This window comes from Monodon monoceros, unplaced genomic scaffold, assembly GCF_005190385.1.
Source record: "Monodon monoceros isolate NGI ecotype Baffin Bay Population unplaced genomic scaffold, NGI_Narwhal_1 Super_Scaffold_19, whole genome shotgun sequence".
NCBI classification, from domain to species: Eukaryota; Metazoa; Chordata; class Mammalia; order Artiodactyla; family Monodontidae; genus Monodon; species Monodon monoceros.
This window is the reverse complement of record NW_021703775.1, coordinates 24,473,419-24,494,558: the sequence shown is the minus strand read 5'-3', so window position 1 is coordinate 24,494,558 and position 21,140 is coordinate 24,473,419. Positions and strand designations below refer to the sequence as shown.

The 21,140-nt window shown below is 37.8% G+C and overlaps 1 pseudogene; it reads left to right on the top strand.

The window, feature by feature from the left end:
- The first annotated feature begins 2,814 nt into the window (after positions 1 to 2,814).
- Positions 2,815 to 3,843, top strand: LOC114900381 (annotated as a pseudogene).
- The last annotated feature ends 17,297 nt before the right edge of the window (positions 3,844 to 21,140 follow it).

Here is a 21,140-nt window from a genome sequence, read left to right as displayed (position 1 = left end):
AAGAGATATGGGAACATATGTATATGTATAACTGATTCACTTTGTTACAAAGCAGAAACTAACACATCATTGTAAGGCAATTATACTCCAATAAAGATGTAAAAACAAAACAAAACAAAAGATTATATTTTAACTACAAATGTGTGGTATGCTAAATACTGAAACTTAGTAAGCACAGAGACACAAAGAGGTTGTGTCTCTGGGAAGCCCCACCCATCTTTCTATTTGTCACACCAATGCTTGCCTTTACACCTCCTATCATATTTACTTCCCAGGATTGTTCCTCTATGGTGCTAAAAGGACTCATAACGAAGAACTCCCTTTGTATTCTACAATATGCTTTCACCTCTAGTTTTAATCTTTCCAAATTAATGGGCCTCTGATAATCTGCTTTAATTTCTTAAGTAAGAAATTGAAGGAAGGATCCTTGACATCTTTCATTAACCTCGGTTGTCTATACTATAGATGGGAGAAATTCTTTTACTAGTTAGTAATACACTACCATGCAAAGGAATGTGGTCTGTATCATGTCAGCCAGGGAAAGTAGATAGGTGAAGAAGTCTGTGTATTAGTCAATAAGGGAGAGTGAAGAAAGTGGCAAATTGAAGACTTCTTTCTAAAGAGAATACAGGATACTCAGCTCTGAGTGTCACAAAAATAAATGCATGCCAGTGTTGCCCTATCACATATCCTTATGAATATATCATGGTTTACTGAAACATCCCTGTGGAAATTAAGGTTGTTCCAAATTCTACACCATTATAAATAATGCCATGATGACCATCCTTGTGCATAAACCATTTTCTATAACTCTAATATTTCTCTAGGGTACATATCTCAATATAGAATTAACAAACCAAACAGTACAGAGATGTCTTTAAAATTCATAAGCAGAATGTGCAAGTGGACCACACAGTTTAGGAACACAGTGTCCAGTATATGAATCACTCAAAGCACACTTTCTTCTCTAAGCATGCCTTTGAAGAAAAATGACGTTCCTTGAGCAAAAATTTTTAAAAATCAGCTGTTACTCAACCAAAAATTAAATGGATAAAATTTCTGAGTTTTAATTTTTGTATCCAATAAATATTTCTTCATCTTAGGAACCCACCTCTGCTTGTTAATAACCAGTCCTAGTAAGTATCAAATTAATTAAGAAACTGGAATTCATGGTAGAGATAAGAAATGTGTTTCCATTAAATAAGTAAATATACACACATAAACACACACATTTTTGGCTGGCTCATAACCTGAAATTTATTAAGTCTAAGGTATTCTAAAAAGAGCATCATGACTTCCAGGTGATCCTGACTTTGGAACAAATTGGAAATTACACATATAAATCTTCTGATTTGGCATCCATTTCCATGAGTTCATGGTACACACATCCATGCAGGGCTACTCACCAGAAAGAAGCCAACACAATAAACAGACCATTGGGAAGATCGACACAAGGTAAAGAGCTTACTGCACTGGCTGATAATGGGGCAATCAAATGTCAATGTTACCATCATGTGATCAGCAGCAAATGCTGCAAGTGAGTGAAAGTAAATGGCATTTCTAATACGTATTTGGTCACGAATGCAGTTTTGTAAGTTATAAGCAGAATTACTCATTTAAAAGTGAGATAGAATTATGCATTACATATAGGAAAGGTAGTTGTTTTTGAAACTTTTTTCCATATATATGATGTATATTCACATTATGTGAATACACATACACACCAAAACACACACACATATAGAATGACAAGATAAAACATTTTTCCCTTAATGTTTCAAAGCAACAAATGTAGAAGAGATGCATTATAAGTCATATATTACAAATGCATTATAAGTCCAGGCTCTCCAAGAAGGAGACACCAAGATAGAATTAGACTTGTAGGAGATTTACTGGTGAAAACAATGTCAAGGAGCAAGAAGGAGGGAGCAGAATGCAGAAAGAGAATTCAGACTGTGATCTGACACCCCAGAAAGAGAGAGAGCAGGAAGGTGGATTGAATAGAAAGAGCTTCAGATTATAGTACAACTTCGAGGTAGTCTTGCCTAGGCTTATGGGGATGCCAGATAAAATTTTGTAGTTTAGAGCACTCCTGTGTTGGGCAAGATTTGTCCAGCAAAAATTATCCCTGCACACTTGTTGAACATAACCTTGACATAAAAGCAATGCCTAGATTCTGAAATTCAGCTTTCAAAGCTCTCCACCAACTATGCTTCTTGCAGCAGGCTCTCCTGAAGGGAGATTCTTAGCTCTCATGTGGAGGTCAAATATCTCCTCCATATGTTAGATCCATTCTGTGACACTTATATGTATTACATATAGGAGTCTGTGTTCTGAAGAGAGACTCCTTGGGTTCAAATCCCAACTCCAAGGCTAAGACTCAAGTGAGACAAGCCAGGCCACTATAAGGCGAAAAGTTCAAGGAGGGCCTTATTCCTGAGAATGAGTGCTTCCTTAAATATTGTGCCCTGGGACCTCACCCTAGTCCAAGCCTTGCCCAGGAGATAATTTAGTAGCTATGTGACCTTAAACCAGTTTCTGACTTTCTGTTTCCTCATCCTGAGAATAATTCTACTCACAGGACTGTCATGAATATTAAATGAGTTATTGAGCACAGCTGGCAGTTGGCCGATTCCAGCGCCAGATCCGGCCTCCTAGAGGAACCATGCTCCTGCAGCTCTGGGTGTCACCTGTTGTGCCAGGCGCACACCGCTGCACAAGAGGAGATGCCGTGTGAATTCTCTGTGAATGTTCAGAGGAGAAATGCCAGAGCTACTGGCTAAAATCTATCCAAATAAAAGAAATATCCCCAGGATGGATTTTCTGGTTCTCTTCTTGTTCTACCTGGTTTGGTGCTGACTGGTATTGTTACAATCTGCATCTGCTAGAAAACGCATTGCTTGAAAGGCCTGGTCAGAAGAGGAACACAGATATTTTTGTATATAGTTCCAGAGTGCCTTCATAGAGCCATGCTAAGATTGCTTCATTACCTCTTCCATACATGAAACCACACCTTCAGTATCCTGCATTTCATCTTTCAAGGAATGGTTTATACTGAATACACCTGGGAAATGTTTGTCTTCTGTCAAGAGCTGGAGTTCTTGTATTACCTTTTTCTGCCTTATCTGCTGCTGATTATAAACCTGGTTTTTTTCACCCTAAGTTGTGTAACCAACACTGGTACCATAACAAAAGCAAAAGCAAACATGTTACTGTTTCTTCAAGTTTATGAACTTGATGAGGTGATGTTCCCAAAGAATGTGAGGTGCTCTACTTGCGATTTAAGGAAACCAGTATGACCCAGGCACTGCAATGTGTGTAATTGTTGTATGCACTTGTTTGACCATCACTGTGTGTGGGTGAACAACTGCATAGGGCCTGGAACACCAGGTACTTCCCCTTCTACCTCTTGACATTGACGGCTTCATCAAGAGGTGTGTTTTCTGTGTTTCTGGTACAGTTTCTGGTACAGTGGTGTTGGACTTGTACCTGAAGGCTTACATCAATGATCTTGGACACTTGCAGGTTGTTGACATTGTCTTTCTTATTCAGTACGTGTTCCTGAGCTTCATGAGGATTGTCTTCCTGTTGGGCTTTGTTGTGGCGCTGAGCTTACTCCTGTGGAGCTCCCCGTGCTTTTGTCTCTACCTGGCTACCACCAACCAGACCACTAACAAGTGGTACAGAGGTCACCAAGCCTGGTGCCAGCACTGCCCCCACATGGCCTGGTCCCCATCAGCAGAGCCCTAGGTTTACCAGAACATTCACTCACATGGGCTTTGGAGCAACCTTTGAGAAATCTTTCTACCTGCTACTGCACATTACGAGAGAAAGAAGAAATAAGAATAGGAAGAGTGTTACTGCCTTTTAAATATAGCATACTTTTATTTACACAAATGGATAAAAAGATGAGTTAGTGAATAAGAACATTTTGGACAATGCTTGCAGTAATGTGTTGACTGCTCATATTACACCTAGTATTACATTTACATTTAAAATTCAGATTTTCAGGCTCCATCCCCTTACCCAAACAATTTTGATTCAGCAGTTTTAGGGTGGGGTGGAAGAGTAACTTTGTAATATACTCACTTACTTATTCTCATGTGTACCCAAGTCTGAGAACCACTGACCAACTCCTTTCTTACTACTCAGCCACTTGCTTCTCATTTATCTCAATATTGTTCCAAGTACCAGAACTTGAACAATGAAATCAAATTGTGTCATGTGTGCTTTCAGCCCAAAGAAATCTGTGGGGGAAGAGCCCAAGAGATGCAAGGTCCAGTCTCATTGACCCTGACCTTGACCAGGATAAAGTCACTTCATATTTAGCCATTAGAAGTAGAGGACTTGAATATATGTATAACTGAGTCTCTCTGCTGTACAGTAGAAATTAAACACAACATTGTAAATCAACTATACTTCAATAAAATTTAAAAAAAAAAAGAAGCAGAGGACCTGAGGTGCTTTCCCAATGGGCACAACCAAGTTCTGCATTACTGTAGTCCCATTTGAACTGAATGAACTTTTCTTCCTTTTTATTTCTTACCCTCCCATCTGACTCTCTGAAACCACCTTGCTTCCTCCAACCTCCTCAAGAATGGTGCTCTGAATATCAGCAAGGAGCAGTTTTGTGAGCAGCACCTTCCTTTCACACGTAGAATTGCTGTGTGAATTGGTTGTGAATGCCTCCAAGCCTACAGACATCAGGCCCGAAATAGTGCTCTCACCCACAAGCTTTGAAGTCTGTCATCCTCGAGACACACTCATGAAAAGTGCACAGGTGCAATTTCAATTGGAGCTTATGGGGGACAATAGCTTTTGATTGAGATGCAATTCCATCCAAGTCAGAAATCAGCTGCAGCATAGTCAACAAATTTGTATTAAATGACAGTACCACTTCACAGTGAGTTACCTTATGTTCTAAAGGGAAAACACAAGCTTGAGAAATGGAAATGTTTTGTCTGACTCTCAAACAGGGGCTTAACTCAGAATAAAAGCCACAGGTCCAAATACAGCCTGAGGAAGAAGTCGCTGGGACAGGGAACACCCCTCAACCTGGCTATCAATTCAAGCTGTCAGCCTACATTCATTACATGTCATGACATGTTCAGCATATATGGCCTTGCCAACCACCCTTGTGGGGTGGTTTTGGTCGTGGCAGACAATGGTGGGCTGATTAGTCATTAGTCCATCCTGATATCTTATTTAAGATGAAAGAGTGGGAGATTTTAGGTGAGATGATCCTGAAGAACCAAATGATAAGATACAGTTTATTTCTATAAACATCTATGTGTTATTGACCTGGATCAGAAGAAAAACACGTTTGTGGGTGGGTTGCTGGTTTCTCAAGGCTTAGTGATTAAGCAGCTGTGATAAGTTGTTATGAGGATGTTGACTGGAAATGATTTGACTTAATGGCATGTGCATGATCAATAATAATATGTCCTATTTAACCATTCAAGTTACTTCATGAATATTCGTGGGGTCTAGGATCTTATGTGGATAAATCTTACATATTATGTAATATCAGTAGTTTAGTGGCATACTTATATGCATGTGGTAGATAATTAAAGTATGATTATACATATTATGTATTATGTATGATAAACCATACTAATATATGTGGTAGGTCACAGGATGCACGAGGTACATAGTGTTAGAACAATTCATGATAATTTTTAACACTGACATAGTGCATGATAATAATACTTCACTGTTTGTATACAAGTTTTCAAGAAATAGTTTAAATAGAATTTCAGTTTGGGGAGCTGGAGCTTCTTCCTTGAATCCTAGGAAGAAATGTTATTCTCCTTTTCTAGTTTAAAAAGCCAGAGTAATAATATATTACAAAGACTCTTCATTTTAGGAGATTGTTTTCAACAACACTTGTTAATGGTATAAGTACAAAAAAGAGGAGAAAATATAAAAGAGATGCTAATTGCCCAATGATGATAAGTGGGTATTCAAAAGATTGTCCTCCAATTCATGTTAGCGTTAGTAGGTCTGTTACTAGAAATCACAATAAGCATTGACTAAGGGCCAGAATATTTGATGTATGATGTATTGGGATAATTGCTAGAATTAGAATTGCAAAGATTAGCTCTAATATACCACCTAATATGTTGAGGGTGGATTGTTGGAATGTGTAGGTGAATAGGAAAAACCTTTCTGGTTTGTTGTGCAGTGGAGTGCTGAGTGAGGTAGCTGGAGTATAATTGTCAAGGTCTCCTAAAAATCAGGTGAGAATAGTACTAGAATTAGGAATAAGAGCCCCAAGATATCCTTGATTGTGTAATATGTGTGGGAAAGGTTTTTGTCCATGTCAGATGAGATTCCTGATGGGTTATTAGAGCCCATTTCATAAAGAAGTAAGCTGGCCAACAATCAGTAGGGCTAAAATAATGAATGAGAGAATAAAGTGAAAGGCAAAAAAAATCAGGTGAGAGTGGCTTTATCAACTGAAAATCACCTTCAGATTCATTTGACCAGGCTAGGGTCAATATAAGGAATGGCTGAAAGGAGATTTGTAATGTCTGCTGTGCCCCACAAGTATATGCCTCATGGTAGGCTGTAACCCATGAATTCTGTGGCTACTACTGTTTAATGGAAGAATGATTCCACTATTTCATATTTCTAGAAAGGCATGAGATTCAAAATATAGGTCTTGTCCTATATGAATGAATAAGTAAATGAAAAATATGAGGGCTTCATTTACATGTATCAAATAATTCATCCACAGTTTACATCTCAGTAGAGATTCACGGAGAAAAAGACAGCTGTTGTATCTGATGTGCAGTGTATAGCTAGGAAGAGTCCTGTAAAGATTTGTAAAATTAAACATATTTCTAATAGGGAACCAAAGTTTCATTATGATGAGATATTTGAGAGGGCTGGTTTGCCATTTGCAGATAAGCCCAGTTACTGAAAGATTAATATGGTTGAGGTTAAATATGAAAATTTGTTGGAAATGTCATTCATTTAGGTTAGATAGGAATTATGTTATTGGAATCCATTATCCCTGATGCAATTATATGAGATTGCTTGGAATGTGGCAGTGTTTGCAGCTGTTTGGTCATACCACCATTCGATCAATAGAAAAAATATAATTCCTCATCCAATGAAAAGTGGGAAAAAATGTTGGAAAAGGCTGTTGGCTGTGACTAACAATAGGATGGTAATCAGATATTTGAAAAGCTAATTAATATGAGGGTCTGAGGGTATATATCATATTGAAGAAGCTATAATTGACTATGTAACAAAAAGTGCTACTGGTATAAATATACAGAGAAATAATCTAGTTTAAAGCTAAATGATAGATTTAGGGTTTGGATACTCATTTATTGTCAGTTTAAGTTTTTCATGGCCTGAGTAAATAAATATTTTTGTAGAAATAAGACTAGTGATGAAGGCTGATGAAGGCTTTAAATGGTGGTTTTTAAATAGTATGGGTACAAATCATTTATGTAGATGTTAGAAGTGGTTTAGATTGGTAAAATTGGTATGAATGCTGTTATTAATAGACAGAGGCAAATAGATTTATTACTTTTATTTGAAGTTGCACCAATATTTTGGCTCTTAAGATAGATTACTTCTATCTTTTAAAAGTTTGAAAAAAAAATTCTTATTTTGGAGACATGAATTAGGAGTTCTTGCATACTTTTTTGGTAAATAAGAAGCTTTGAGGTGACATTTGGTCAGAGACTGGAGCAAATCTTGCAGATATCTGGAAAGTGTTGCAACAAGGGAGCAGCTAGTGCAAAGGCCCTGCAGTAGGACCATGTTTGGATCCTGAAAGCATAACAAGGAGGCCAGGGTGGCTGGAGTTTGGTAAGTAGGTGGGAGAGATGGTCAGAGAGAGTGGAGAGAGGTCAGGTCCACCTTTCTAGGCCATTGGAGGACTTTGATTTTTACTCCAAGTGAGATGGGAAGATTTGGGGGTTTTGAGGAGAGGAGTGATCATTCTGCTGCTGTGTTGCGTAAACTGAAAGGATCCAAGGGAAGCCAGGGAGAGCAGATCTTGCAACAGATCCAGCTGGGAGGTGCTGGCCACTGAGATCAGATTTGTACCAGCGGAGGTTTTGAGAAGTAGTTCAGTGATGGATATTATCCTGCAGGATGCAGGTGAAATCAGGTGTTCAGTTTTGGGCATGTGAATTGATCAGAAATCCAAGTGAAGATGTCCTGTAGGCATGTTGACAGGCATGAACATGATAGGAGCCCAGGGCCTGTCTGTGTTGTAGATGTATTAGGATACGTCAGTGAAGAGACAATATTTAAACCCATGAAAATAGGTGGAATCATCTGGAAAGTGGGTGTAAACAAGGAAGCGTCTGAGGTCAGAGACCTGTAGCACTGCAACATTTGCCAGTTAGAGGATGTCAAGGAACCAGCAAAGAAGGCTGGGAAGGTGTGGCCCATGGGGAGGTGAGTGGAGAGAGATGCGGTCCAGGAAGCTGGGAAATAAAGAGGAAGGTGAGATTCCCTCTGTCATGTGGTAACACTAGGTCAAACGTTTGTATATATATACTTATGTACAAAATGTATATATATATATATATATATATGTATGTACAGTATTAGCCTTCTTAACTTGACGTTACTTCATGAGGGCATTTTCCCCTGTAAATGATGGTTTAACACTGTTAACAAGAAATGTATATTTGACTTTGCCTGTGCCCGCCCTGAGCCAGCGATCCTCCATGCTCCCTGCATCCAGTGAGATGTGCTACACACTGATGGAGCAGACATGAGCAGAACGATGGTGGCCAGGCTCCTACTGGGGCTGCTGCTTCTGGTGCTGCTCTTATCTACGCAGATTTATTCAAATCAAACAATTGTTGTAACACCTTCAAGTAACCCCTCCCAGAATATCTCAGCTGCCCCCAATCCAGCCAATGCCACCATCATGTCAAGTATTGATGCTCCACAGTCAACAGCCAGCCAGTCTCTTCATGATCTCGGTCTCTCTTCTACATCTCTGCGGTTAAGAGACTCAGGCCAAGAAGCATCTATACATCCCCATCTTCTAAACCCAGTTCAAAAGGCATCTAGACATCTAGTGTGACAAGGAAAACAACAACAACCAGGGCTTCATTGAATGAATCTGCTGATTCCACACCTTATTTTACTGACAGAAATTGTTGAGGATCCCACATTTGATTGGTTTGAAGAGCATGTGAAGGGTTTGACTAGATGATGAATGCCAATATTAGAGCTGCTGGAGTTTCCTGTACAAGATGAAGAGAGACAATATCCAAAATTAGTTGAGATGATTTTCTTAAATGTGGCTTAAGAAGTATGGGCACATAAAACTCTACCTTGAAAATGAGAATAGATTTTATCTTACTTAGAGATAAAGAATAAGATGTAGAACAAAGATTCAGTTTTCATTTGGTGCATTAAATTTATAAGGCCATAAAACAATTGGGTAAAACAGAAAGCTTCCATGATTCTCTTTATACATACATTAGAAGGAACTTCCAGGTGTTACTGCAAATCCTCCATGTGTTGTTTCAGCATTACTAACTTAATGCCGATGTACTCTAAATAAAATTTTATGTTAAGCTATCACTGTTCTCTTGGGAACTGAACTCTTTCTTCTGGGGCTTTGTGTTTGACTTTGAATTTGGATTATTATTTTTTTTTGCAGTACACGGGCCTCTCACTGTTGTAGCCTCTCCCATTGCGGAGCACAGGCTCCGGACGCGCAGGCTCAGCGGCCATGGCTCACGGGCCTAGCCGCTCTGTGGCATGTGGGATCTTCCCGGACCGGGGCACGAACCCGTGTCCCCTGCGTCGGCAGGCGGACTCTCAACCACTGCGCCACCAGGGAAGCCCCAAATTTGGATTTTTATATAGCCACTGACATGTGCCAACTCAATGATGGATTGGAATCTACCCCAAATCCAAGCATAATGAGTACATTTTGCTTATATACTTATCAACTATTCTTATTCAAAAAGAGTGCTAGATTCATTTAGCTAGACAGATAACAAAAGAGTAGAAGTATATTAATCTCAACTAATTTCAAAATGCTTTTTGTTTCTGCATAGGTTGAATAATTTTTACAATTAAAAAAATGGTCTGTTTTGAAGGTAAAATTGACAAATCTTGAAATTAAAAAGGCAAATATGTGAAGGAACCAAACTGTAAATCAAATATTTGAGAACTGAAGACTGGAAGCTTGCTTACATTAAATTCAGAAAAAAATTTATACTCTTTTCTGTAAATACTTCCTTTTAAACTGAATCAGAATAGCCATATTTGGAACACTTTCTGTTATCATTCAATATTTTTAGACAGTTGGAACCTGGTCTTAAGCCTAAAGTGGGCTTGATTTTGGAAAGTAAAACTTTTCACAACTGCTTTGATGCACAGAAACCTTTTTAAAAGTAGCCATTCCCTAAAGTCTTTTGTTCACATGGTCACACAATTATGCTTAGATGTTCCAAAATCTAATATGGTCACAGTTAACCAAAGTCATATTTTTCCAACTTTAAAAACCTACATTGGAATAACCATATCCAACAGATATCAAGCTACTGTGTGTGTGAATGAACATTCTCTTTTGTTTCATACCTGAATGCTGTATATCTATTTTGGATTGTATATTGTTTTTATTGTATTTATGCTTTGATTTATAGTAACTTCTCATGTTATGGAATTGATATTGTATTAAACATAAACTGTAAATAAAAAGAAGTGGCTGAAAGAGCAAAAAAATCAAGATATGTATATTTTCCTTGCTGTGTTATATTTAATATATAGAGGGAATATAGGGCAGTTATAATGATATTAATTTCTGTTAGGATAATGGTAACATTAGAACATGAGGATGATATTACTACAAACAGTTCTCCACTTAGTTTGATTTTGGGGGTTAAAGTTAGGTTGGTGAGAGTTGCTAGGAGTCATAATGCTGCTATAGGTGGAAGGAGTGTTCATAAACTGTGAGCTAGAACTATAGTTCAACTGTGAATTTGTTCATAATTCAGGTTTGGTAGGTAGAATAATATTGATGATGTAAGGCAGTGGATGGACAATTATTAGGGCTGTAGCTCCTATACAGCTTCCTGGTGTTTAAATAAGAATGGCTACAATGACTAGTACTATGTGGCTGAAAGAGTGATTTTAAGTCTGGCATAAACAGATTGAGCTGGTTATGATTGGTCCTCAGAAGAATAATATGAGGAGGAATTATGCCATGTAATTTCTTAAGAGGCTTAGTATTATTCTAATTCATCAAGTTTTAGCAGTAAAGCTGCAAGTAGATTCAACAAGTAGCGGCTTTTGCTTTGTGCTTTTGGTAGTCAAATGGTTGTTGCTATGGCTTGAGTGTTGGCTATATGCAAAGCACAGCGTTTTACAAGCATATTATTTCATTTTACCATCATGACAACCTTATGAAGTGAGTATTATTTTCATTATATAGATGTAATTTTTGAGGCACAGAGAGGTTAAGTAACATTCCCCAAATCGCAAAGTTAGGAAGTAGAGAATGAAAGTCTATGTCCAGTTCCATCTGTCTCTCAAACCACTGTTCTGTGTTTAAGGTGATGTCTTTGAAGAGAATAAAACAAAAAGTATGACATGACTCTTTCCTATGGTATATATCTGGAGAAAGCTTTAAACATACCAGATAAAAACAGAAAAAAAGTCCATTTTGAAAAAGGCAGATCACATATTCTGCAGAAGTAGAAAGAACATCAAAGTGGGGTTGTAATTTGTACAGGTAGGAATAGGTTAGAGAGGGCATCTTTTTGCTGATCCATCTTGTTATCTAAGCAGGACTGGAAAGACTATAAAATATAGGACCTGAAACTCAACCCATCTCCAGAGGTGAGTGGGCTCCAGGGGACAGACCCAGCTGGGTATTAGCAGGCAGTATGTGCCACTTAGATGAATGGATCTAGAGTGTCTGCTCCAAAGAAATGCAACCCAAGGAAGCAGAGTATACTGGTGGGTGAGGAGAAATTACAAGAGAAGGGGATTTATTTGCCATATGGAGAAGGATAATGAAGTGGGTCAGACGGAAGGCTGGCTTATTCACACATTTATCAATCACAGTCTTCGTGATCTTGGACATGTTATATACTCCCTGATTCTGTTTCTTTATCTAGAACTTGGAGATAATAATGTAATCTACATAATAAAGTTGTAAGGAAGATTAAAATGATTCATGGAAAGCAATTAGCACAGTGTCTAAAATAGGTTAGGTACCATATAAAGTCTTCCTATTATTTTAATCATACACAGGACATAGTAAAAATAAAAGTGGGAAGTTATCAGAACTGGAGAGGTCAGCAAGGGAGAGAGTAAAGCATATGACAGCATGGAAGAACTTGTTGGCAATGAGATGTACCTTGGATGGTGGATCATGGGCATGTGGTTGGTGGAGTTAAGAGGTACTATAATAACTGATCCTTTTATATGTGCCAGACATGACTTAACTCATTACATATCTATGATGTAGTCTACTATATTGCCCCATTTTACAGATGTAGAAACTGAGGCTCAGGGATAGGGATTCAAATAATCTATTTATTGTCCTCAGGTTTTTATTACATCATTGGTTCAGAATTATTTTGGTGCCTAAACCAGATGTTGGGGAGGATTTTAGTCCTGTCTAGCCTCTAAACTGATTCTCTTTAACCTCTAACAATCCCAGCTACATAATAAAATGACATTTTGTGTCTTAGGATACATTTGATCTAATCTCACTAGATTATTATCATTTTCCCCACACTTTATCCATCCCCCAAATTATTCATTCAGTCGCTCATTCAACCAATACTTGTTGTTAAGCTCTTTCCAACATTCTAGATACAATTTAGGATGTAGTGACTCAGAGATGATAAAATACAGAGGCAGAGATACAGGTAAATAGATATTCACAGATCGCTCTATAAATATTATGGTAGAAGCTTAATAGACATGTGTATATTGGGAGGGAGTGTCACAGGGAACAGTCAAGAGGCCAATTACCTCACCTAAGCAGCCCAACTCTTGAAATCTAGAATTAGATTAGTTCCTGGACACTCTCATTCGTTCCTCTATCTCATTTCATCTCTGCCTGCTCTGTGCCCAATCCTTGCTTCATTGACAATCCAAGCCTCACATTGACTTCAGAATCATCTCTGTCTCAGTCCCTGCAATTTCTATTTAAGTTCCTATGACCATATAAGGTTTAAATTGACTAATCAATATTGAAGGTGAGACTTGCCTTTTTCCCAAAAGTCAAAAGTCATCTTTAGATGACAAAGAGATGGAAAATAATGACTAAATTCTGAGGGAAGAAGCAGGGAGAGAACTATGGCAGAAAAATTCTATATATCTCATTTTCAGTTAAAGGAGATTTTATGTGTTTTTTGTTTGATTGCTAGATCTTGAACTAGTAGCTAATATTGAATGTAGCTATGAATGACACATTAATCAGGGCAAAAGTCTCATAACCACAAAAATCCTATTTCAATGACACCACAGGGGTTATTCTATCCTTCCCTCTTTTTTAATGAACAGTTGTTTGTCACCTACATTGGGCAAAGCAATGAGATAGATACAAAATGGAGGGAGACATATACCCTACTTTCTTTAAAGGAACTTCTTTGTTTTTTATTGTCACTGTAAATGACTACTGAGATAATTTTTAAAACTTTAACACAGATCTCTCTAGGCTAACAGAATCACAGCCTCTAATTTATAAATCTCTCTTCTTCTGGTACAAGAGTTAAAATTTGTGGAACAAAAAGATTTTCGTAAAAACACAAAATCAGCTGTTAATCATGCATATACCCTGCTTTTAAGGAACTTTATATTATTTACTATAGTGTATATGAAACAGAGTCAGTATTACCCCAGAGAAGCAATTAAATAACCAGACTATATATAAATATTTGACAGGGTCACAAGGATTTTTCAACATACACAAATCAATCAGTGTGATACACCACATCAACAAGACAAAAATTACATGATCATCTCAATATATGCAGAAAAAGTATTTGATAAAATGCAACATCCATTCATGATTTAAAAAATAAAACCTACAAAAGTGGATATAGAAGGAACATATCTTAACATAATAAAACCTATTTATGATAAACCCACAGCCAATATAATATTCAACAGTGAAAAGCTTAAAAGCCTTCATGCTAAAATCTGGAACAAGACAAGGATGCCCACTCTCACCACTTTTCTTCAACATAGTATTGGAAGTCCTAGCCACAGCAATCAGAAAAGAAAAAGAAATAAAAGGTATTCAAATTGGTAGGGAAGAGGTAAAATTGTCATTATATGCAGATGACATGATGCTATATATAGAAAACACTAAAGACTCCACACAAAAACTACTAGAACTGATAAATGAATTCAGCAAGGTAGCAGGATACAAGATTAACATACAAAAATCATTACATTTCCTTACAGTAGCAATGAAATATCAGAAAGGAATGTAAACAAACAATCTTTTTAAAACTGCATCAAAAATAAAATACTTAGGGGGACTTCCCTGGCAGTAAAGTCTTTAAGACTTTGCTTTCCAATGTAGGTTGTGCAGGTTCGATCCCTGGTTGGGGAGCTAAGATTCCACATACCTTGTGACCAAAAACATTAAAAAAAAGCCATATTGTAACAAAATCAATAAAGACTTTAAAAATGGTTCACATCAAAAGAAAATCTTTAAAAAAAACACCTAGGAATAAACCTAACCAAGGAATGTGAAAGACTTATATGCTGAGAACTACAAAACATTAATAAAGGAAATTGAAGATCATTCAAAGAAATGGAAAGATAGCCAATGCTCCTGGGAAGAGTTAATATTGTTAAAATGGTCATACAACCCAAAGCAATTTACAGATTTAATGCAATCCCTATCAAATTACCCATGACATCTTCTCACAGAACTACAACAAATAATCCTAAAATTTATATGGAACCATAAAAGACCCATAATTGTCAAAGCAATCTTGAGGAAAAAGAGCAAAGCAGGAGGCATAGCCCTCCCAGACTTCAGACAATACTACAAAGCTACAGTAATCAAAACAGTGTGGTATTGGCACTAAAACAGACATATGGATCAAGGGAACAGAATAGAGCCCAGAAATAAACGCACATACTGATGGACAATTAATTCTTTACAAGAGGCAAGAATATACAATGGGAAAAAGACAGTCTCTTCAACAAGTTGTGTTGGAAAAGTTGGACAGCTACATGTAAATCAATGAAGTTAGAACACACCCTCATACCATGCACAAAAATAAACTCAAAATGGCTTAAAGACTTACATATAAGACGTGACACCATAAAACTCTTAGAAGAGAATATAGGCACAACATTCTCTGATGTAAATTGTACCAATGTTTTCTTAGATCAATCTCCCAGGGCAATAGAAATAAAAGCAAAAATAAACAAATGAGACCTAATCAAACTTATAAGCTTTTGCACAGCAAATGAAACCATAAACAAAATGAAAACTCAACCTACAGACTGAAGAAAGTATTTGCAAAAGATGCGACTGACAAGGGCTTGATTTGCAGAATATACAAACAGCTCATACAATTCAATAACAAAAGAACAAACAACCCAATTGATAAATGGATAGAAGACCTAAATAGACATTTCTCCGAAGAAGACATGCAGATGGCCAAAAGGCACATGAAAAGATGCTTAACATTGCTAATTATTAGAGAAATGAAAATCAAAACTACAATGAGGTACCACCTCACACCAGTCAGAATAGCCATCATTAAAATGTCTACAAATAATAAATGCTGGAGAGGATGTGGAGAAAAGGAAACCCTCTTACACTGTTGGTGGGAATATGTACTGGTGCAGCCACTATGGAAAATAGTATGGAGGTTCCTCAAAAAACTAAAATTAGAGTTCCATATTATCCAGCAATCCTACTCCTGAGCATATACCCAGACAAAACTATAATTCAAAAAGATACATGGACCACTATGTTCATAGCAACACTATTCACAATATCCAAGACATGGAAACAACCTAAATGTTCATTGACAGATGAATGGATAAAGAAGATGTGGTATATGTGTACAATGGAATACTCCTCAGTAATGTAATGCCATTTGCAGCAACACGGATGGACCTAGAGATTATCATACTAAAGTGAAGTCAGAAAGAGAAAGATAAATACCATATGATATCACTTATATATGGAATCTAAAATACAACACAAGTGAACATATCTACAAAACAGAAACGGACTCACAGACATAGAGAACAGACTTGTGGTTGCCAAGGGGGAGGGGAGTGGGGTAAGGAAGGACTGGGAATTTTGGATTAGCAGACGCAAACTATTATATATAGGATGGATAAAAAACAAGGTTCTAGTGTGTAGTTCAGGGAACTATATTCAACATCCTGTGATAAACCATAACTGAAAGAATAAGAAAATAATATATATAAAACTGAGTCACTTTGCAGTACGGCAGAAATTAACAGAACATTGTAAATCAACTACGCTTCAATAAAAGTTTTAAAAAATAAAGATTTGACAGTTACTTATGGTCCTAATAGCTAATATTCTCAAAATGCTTTTAAGCTATTCTGATAAGATCAGTCTATAGCACCAGTGACATTTCCCAAACCCCCCCAGAGGCCAAGAGTCTTTGTCTTTTCATGCTGTTGCTGGAGCTGATGGTCTGGTCTAGTGTGCATATTCCTTAGAGGACACATGGGTGTCAAAGTCTATCACAGAGACACTATAGAAAAATCCATCATCACACTAGAATATAAGCTTGACACAGTTTTTTGAAGGCAAAGAAAAATCAAAGGTGGAGGAGCAGGTATGACTAAAAATCATCAGTGTCACTTGGGATACCTATAAACAGTCCCTCTGATGTCTGCTTTACTACTTTTTTTTGAAGTATAGTTGACTTACAACTATATTTACATTAGTTTCATGTGTAACATAATGATTCAATATTTTATACATTCCAAAATGAACACCACAATAAGTCTAGTTGCCATATTGACTATATTCCCTACACAGTACATCACATCACTCTGGCTTATTTATTTTATAACTGGAGGCTTTTAATATCCTCATCTATTTCACTTATCCCCACACAACGCTTTCCTCTGGCAAACACATTTGTTCTCTGTATCTATGAATCTATTTCTGTTTTTTTTATGTTTGTTCATTTCCTTTTTTAGATTTCACATATAAGTGAAATCATATAGTATTTGTCTTTCTCTGTCTGACTTACTTCACTTAGCTCAATATTCTCTAGGTACATCCATGTTGTCACAAATGGCAAGATTTCACTTTGATGGTTGAATAATATTCCATTGTATATACAATGGACTATTATATATAATATATACCACATCTTCTTTATCCATTCATCTACCAACCTAACAATTAAGTTCTTCCCACATCTTGGGTATTGTAAATAATGCCACAAAAATCCCGTGTTCATATATCTTTTCAAATTAGCATTTTCTTACTTGCAGAATTTCTGCTGAAAGATCAGCTGTTAACCTTATGGAGAGTCACTTGTGTGTTATTTGTTGCTTTTCCATTGCTGCTTTTAATATTTTTTTCCTTGTATTTAATTTTTGTTAGTTGGGTTAATATGTGTCTTGGCCTGTTTCTCCTTGGATTTATCCTGTATGGGACTCTGCACTTCTTGGACTTGATTGACTATTTCCTTTCCCATATTAGGGAAGTTTTCAATTATAATCTCTTCAAATATTTTCTCAGTCCCTTTCTTTTTCTCTTCTTCTTCTGGGACCCTTATAATTCGAATGTTGGTGCATTTAATGTTGTCCCAGTTGTCTCTGAGACGGTCCTCAATTCTTTTCATTCTTTTTTCATTATTCTGTTCTGTGGCAGTTATTTCCACCATTTTATCTTCCAGGTCACTTATCCGTTCTTCTGCCTCAGTTATTCTGTTATTGGTTCCTTCTATAGTATTTTTAATTTCATTTATTGTGTTGTTCATCATTGTTTGTTTGCTCTTTAGTTCTTCTAGGTCCTTGTTAAATGTTTCTTGCATTTTCTCTATTCTATTTCCAAGATTTTGGATGATCTTTACTATCATTACTCTGAATTCTTTTTCATGTAGACTGCCTATTTCCTCTTCATTTGTTGGGTCTGGTGGGTTTTTACCTTCCTCCTTCATCTGCTGTATGTTTCTCTGTCTTCTCATTTTGTTTATCTTACTGTGTTTGGGGTCTCCTTTTTGCAGGTTGCAGGTTTGTAGTTCACATTGTTTTTGGTGTCTGCCCCCAGTGGGTGAGGTTGGTTCAGTGGCTTGTGTAGGTTTCCTGGTGGAGAGGACTGGTGCTTGTTTTCCGACGGGTGGGGCTGGAGCTTGTCCTTCTGGTGGGCAGGGCCGTGTCCAGTGGCGCGTTTTGGGGTGTCTGTGAAATTAGTCTGACTTTAGGCAGCCTCTCTGCTAATGGGTGAGATTGTGCTCCTATCTTGCTAGTTGTTTGATATGGGGCATCCAGCACTGGAGCTTGCTGGCAGTTGGGTGGAGCTGTGTCTTTGTGTTGAGACAGAGATCTCTAGGAAAGCTCTTGTCAATTGATATTATGTGAGGCTGGGAGTTCTCTGGTGCTCCAATGTTCTGCACTTGGATCTTCCACCTCAGAGGCTCAGGCCTGACACCCAGCTGGAGCACAAAGGCCCAGCCAGCCACACGGCTCAGAAGAAAAGGAAGAAAAAAAAGAAAACCAACAGAAAGGACCCAAAACCAAATGGTAAAAGCAAAACTAAACAGACAAAATCACACGCAGAAACATACACACTCATAAAAAGAAAGCAAAGAAACAAACAAAAATAACAACCAAAAAAGAACAGTCAGAACCCTAGGACAAATGTTAAAAGCAAACCTAAACAGACAAAATCACACAAAAAAACATACACATACACACTTGCAAAAAGAGAAAAAAGAAAAAAATTTATAAATTTAAAAAATAATAAAATAAATTAAAAGTTTTAAAAAGGAATTGAGCAACCAAACCAATAAACAAATGGAGCCAACAAATCAATCCACCTACAATAACAAGCACTAAAAACTAAACTAAGATAAACATAAAAACCAGAAACAAATCAGATGCAGAAAACAAACCCCATGTCTACAGTTGCTTCCAAAGTCTGCCACCTCAATTTTGGGAACTTTTATTTTCTGTTCAGGTATTCCACATGTGCAGGGTTCAACAAGTTGATTGTGGGTATTTAATCTGCTGCTCCTGAAGCTGCAGGGAGAAATTTCCCTTTCTCTTCTTTGTTCACACAACTCCTGGGCTTCAGCTTTGGTTTTGGCCCCTCCTCTGCCTGTAGGCCACCCTCAGGCATGTTATTAGGGCTCTCTTGCTCACTCAGGCCAGGGAGAGGGAGGGGTATGGTAGTCGTAATTGGAATGCCGTGCAAGCCTGCAGTGGCAGAGGCCGGTTTGACATTGCAATGGCCTGAGGCATGCCATGTGTTATCCCGGGGAAGTTGTCCCTTGGTCTCGGGACCCTGGCAGCGGCATGCTGCACAGGTTCCCAGCGGGATGTGGTTAGTGACCAGCACTTGCACACAGGATTCTTGTTGGCAGTGGTTGTAACGTTAACAGTTCATGCCCATCTCTGTGGTCTGAGCTGATAGCCGTGGCTCATGTCCATCTCTGGAGCTTGCTTAGGCAGAGCTCTGCCTTCTGTGGGCACATGGAGTACAAATTCCCTCTCCTCATGCACCCCAAAACAATGATCTCTTGCCTCTTCAGCAGCTCCAGACTTTTTCCCTGACTCCCTCCTGGCTAGCTGTGGCACACTAACCTCCTTCAGGCTGTCTTCATGCAGCCAACTCCAGTCCTCTACCTGGGGTCTGACCTCTGAAGCCAGAGCCTCAGCTCCCAGCCCCCACCCGACCCAGTGTGTGAGCAGACAAGCGTCTCAGGTTGGTGAGTGCTGTTCAGCACTGATCTCCTGTTGCTGTGCCCTCCTCTGTGGCTCTGAAGCTTCCGCCCTGCCCACACCCTGTCCCCACCAGTGAAGGGGCTCCCTAGTGTGTGGAAATTTTTCCTCCTTCACAGCTCCCTCCCAGAGGTGCAGGTCCTGTCCCTATTCTTTTGTCTCTGTTTTTTCTTTTTTCTTTTGCCCTACCCAGGTACGTGGGGATTTTCTGGCCTTTTGGGAAGTCTGGGGTCTTCTGCCAGTGTTCAGTAGGTGTTCAGTAGGAGTTGTTCCACATGTAGATGTATTTCTGATGTATTTGGGGGGAGGAAGGTGATCTCCACATCTTACTCCTCTGCCATCTTGAAGGTCTCCCCTTCTATATTTTGGATATTAACCCCTTGTCAGATATATTGTTTGCAAATATCTTCTCCTATTCAGTAGGCTGCCTTTTCATTTTATTGATAGTTTCCTTTGATATGCAAAAGGTTTATAACTTGATAGAGTCCCATTTGTTTATTTTTGCTTTTGTTTACCTTGACATATCCAAAAAAAATACTGTTAAGACCAATGTCAAGGAGTATACTGCCTGTGCTTTCTTTTAGAAGTTTATGGCCTTACATTTAAGTCTTTAATCCATTTTGAGTTTATTTTTGTATATGGTGATAGAAAGTAGTCCAGTTTGATTGTTTTGCATGTAGCTCTCCAGTTTTCCCAACACAATTTATTGAAGATTGTCTTTTCTCTATTATATATTCTTGCCTCTTTTGTCATAGATTAATTGCCCATATAAGTGTGGGTTCATTTCTGTCTGTCAATCCTGTTCCATTTATCTATATGCTTGTTTTTGTGCCAATACCATACAGTTCCAATAAGAGTAGCTTTGTAGTATAGATTAAATTAGGGTGTGTGATACCTTCAATTTTGTTCATCTTTCTCAAGATCATTTAGTCTATTTGGGGTCTTTTGTGTTTCCATAGAAATTTTAGAATTATTTTTTCAAAATCCATGGGGAAAAAAATGTCCTTGGTATTTTGATAGTGGGGGATTGCCTTGAATCTCTATATTGCCTTGGGTAGTATGGTCATTTTAACAATAGTAATTATTCCAATTTATGAACATTATATCTTTTTATTTTGGGTGCCTTCTTCAGTTTCTTTCATCAATGTGTGATAGTTTTCTGAGTACAAGCCTTTTACCTACTTGGTTAAGTTGATTCCTAGATATTTTAT